Source organism: Dendropsophus ebraccatus, chromosome 1, assembly GCF_027789765.1.
Source record: "Dendropsophus ebraccatus isolate aDenEbr1 chromosome 1, aDenEbr1.pat, whole genome shotgun sequence".
Classification (NCBI taxonomy): Eukaryota; Metazoa; Chordata; class Amphibia; order Anura; family Hylidae; genus Dendropsophus; species Dendropsophus ebraccatus.
The window spans coordinates 217,071,307-217,074,811 of record NC_091454.1 but is presented as its reverse complement, the minus strand read 5'-3'; the positions used below and the strand labels follow the sequence as shown (position 1 = coordinate 217,074,811).

General features: G+C 39.7%; 1 protein-coding gene across 1 annotated transcript in view; it reads right to left on the bottom strand.

Moving 5' to 3' along the window:
- Nucleotides 1-2,110: 2,110 nt before the first annotated feature.
- LOC138784354 (serine-rich adhesin for platelets-like) overlaps nt 2,111-3,505 on the bottom strand; it is a gene marked incomplete at its 5' end in the record, with an annotated part of 32,643 nt that continues 31,248 nt past the window's right edge. The window contains 1 exon segment of the mRNA XM_069959884.1: nt 2,111-3,505. This exon segment is cut by the window's right edge and continues 248 nt beyond it.

Below are 3,505 nucleotides of genomic sequence, written 5' to 3'. Positions count from 1 at the left end.
AAACATAAGAAATGTTCATTAGAACCAGCAATTATAGTACAGTAGTCACCAACTCCTCACCCATCCTTTACTGTATAGCGTCCCCCCCCCCCATCCCAGCACTGTAATGTATGGGAGATGGTGGTGCACTGCCTGTACTACTACTGCACTGTATATGCGCTCCAGCAGTCTTATACAGCACTGTACTGTATGTGAAGCCTCACCACTGCTTAACTCGCCAGGTACAACCCACCATCCACGCTCGCAAAAACATTCGAAAAACGTTCGAAAACCGAGCAAAGTTTGAATTCCAAACACTACTTCTGGGTAAATTTTTGTTCGAATACCAAGCAGTTCGAGTTCCAAAGCGTTTGAAAACCGAGGTATTACTGTACTGCCCTTCTCCAATGCCCCAACACTGCCGTCCTCATTAGAGATGATCGAACAGGGCCAAGGTTCAGGTTCGTACGAACCCGAACCATTGGCATTTGGCTGTATCCTTGTTTTCCAGGGAGTACTCGGGCTGTCTCAATCTTCGCTACGGAACGGGAAGGCAGCGCGAGTCAAATGCCTATGGTTTGCGTTCGTACGAACCTGAACCTCGGCCCTGTTCGCTCATCTCTAGTCCTGATGACCTGCGAACACCCTCTTTAAGGTCCCCATATACATTTAGCTGTAATGTGTATAGGCCTTTCCGACTCTCCCTTAAAAATAAATCAGAGATGTATAAGAAAGAAAAAAGTTCTGATGCTGAAAAGCGTTAGCATTTTACACGCAATGCATCTCTGGTAATTAGATGGGCATCTCCAGATGACACTAGGTCCGGAACATACTGGCAAACAGCCTTCTCCCTACTGTTTACATTTTCACAATTTCAGCCCAACAGTTCAATTAATAATAATTAGAAATGAGTGATCTTTTAAAAGTTCCGTTAGGCAGGTTCACTGAACTTTGAAGAAAAGTTTGGGTTCGTCCAAACCGAACCCTAAATGAACCACACTAAAACAGCCAAACGATAGCAGGCATTATGATGTTTTAGTGCGGTTCAGCAAGTTTGCCCACCAATACATACCTGTATTGTCTTTCCTGGTGTCCTCCACTGATCGCAGCCACCTCCACTTCCTGACTAAGATAAGAGTGACAGTCAGTTTAGCCGATCACCAGCCATGGTCTTAGTCAGTCAGTGATTGGCTCAGCAGGCTGTCACTCTTGTCTCATTAATTGGCTGAGCGGGCTGTTACTCTCCTCTCTGGATTGATAGCCCACTAGCCAATCTCTGGCGCTATCACGTCTCATTCAGTGATTGGCTGAGCGAGCCGGAGGCACCTATGATAAGCGAGGGATAGGTAAGCAAAAGCTTTTTGTTTGTTTTTTAATGTCTATTACAACGTGCAGTTGCCATCTTTACAAACTCGTTTTGAATTTTGCAAAAAGTTAAGTTCTGTAAATAACCAAACTTTTTGCAAAGTTCGGAACGAATCTCGGTTCACGTTCAAGTTCAGTTCTCTCATCTCGAATAATGATGTTTAATTTATAAATTACCAACCAGCGTTTTGATGTAGAGTCTGGCAGCCGGCAGCTATTAAATGTACAGGTACGTAATACTGTCAGAAAACCTGGCCCCACGGTTTGAGTACTGAACATAGTAGCAAGGATATATTTTTTATATATATATATATATATATATATATTTATTTTTTTTTTTCAGTTTAAGGAGACCATATATGTAATGTGTTGAATAAAAATGCAGTTACAGATATATAGTCTAACAAATCACCAACAATACTAGAAGAGATGTCATTTATACACTTGACCCACATTTTTTTTCCCTAATTCAATGTCCCCCAACCGGTAGCCCTCCAACGGATTTAGCTGGTGCTGAGCCACAGGTTGGAGACCAGTGATCGACCCAGTGGGGTTTCCCTTTGTTTGCAACTTTAGAGACACAATATTCATATTGAAGAGTTCCTTTAATATTTGACTATGGCAAAGACTGAAGGACAGTAGTTTATGACAACAGGCCGGTCATTAATGTGACCGCCCATCCACAATCCTCCCTCTTTAAACTTTGGTCCAGCTGAAATGGAATCAGAAAGAGCCCTGGGGAAAAGGAGAAGAAAGAATTCAACCATTCTTAAAATAGGATTTATTGATATACAATGACACATAATATACTCAGTAATACAAATACATAAATCTCATTGCGTAATAAAAGTATAATTTAATAAATATATAATGCAACTTTTCAACAAGTTATACGTCATCAGTATATATACTGTATACGAAGATATATGACCCACTTGAGATTAAAGGGCTGTAAACAATTTAATATTTTATTTATATATATCGACATTTCAGTTCCTGCTCTTTTTTTTATTGTATATTTTAGTCACATTTATATTTTTTTGTTCTTGAGCGGCAAGATTCGGGTTAAAAGAGATGCAGTTTGCTCTTTCTGGATATATAGTAAGCATATCACTGGGAGTGATACCTGATCGCTTCATAGTCCCGTCAACAACCATGAAGACAAGAATAGGTACTGACCATCCCCTTGGACGTGGGCCAGTATGAGCATGGCTCTTTGATATGCATGACCTTTATTACACTACTATTATCATTATTATTAACATTATTATTATTATTACTTGAGTCAAAGAACATTTAAGATTCAATATCAAAGCACATTGTGAAAACCAAAGTGATGCGTTTCAAGCTGTGGTTGTTCAAGTCATATGAAAACGTGTCAGATTGGATTTTTGATTTTTTTTTTCAAAGCATCTCAGGGTTTAAAATAAAAGGGATGTAAACTTTTTGTGCCATATTTGAAGACTTAAGGCTGGATAGTAAATAGTGTCAACGCTTCATCCATAGTGAATGGGGATACCTGACCATCCTCTCTTCTACAATTGTGGAAAATGGGAAGACAAGAATGGGTACGACGGACCATTTCTCTGGAGCTGGGCTTTATAATATGCGTGCCCTTTATTGTACTACTATATGTTGTATGTTTTGAGGTTGGGTCAAACCAAAAATAGCCCATTAAAATCCAATATCAAGCCACGAATGTAGTGAAAACCCAATATGTTTCAAGCTGTGGTTGTTTTGCTCAAATGACTTGGACTTCACTATTTTTGTTCTCAAAAGGCTCTGATGCTGAGGAGGTGCATATGAGAAGGGATGTGAGCTGTCTGTGCCATTTTATGTGAACCCTTCATCTATAATAAATAGTGGATGGACACCTGACCAGTTCATTCTCCCTGCCATGACTATGGAGAAGAATGGGTATTGACCATCCTTGTGGAGCTGGCCTCTATGGTTTGAGTGACCTTTCGTATATCAGTACTTTTTGTCTTCAGGTTGAGTCTAACATAACAGTCTAAACATAGAAAACAACAGCTAAGAAAGCGGGATTGCTTCATTCCAAATGTCTCATCAACCCTCCTGAGATCCTGAATCAATTTTTTGGGGAAAACAAAGATCAGACTTTCATTGCATACGATATGGTAAGTTCATATAAAGTCCAATA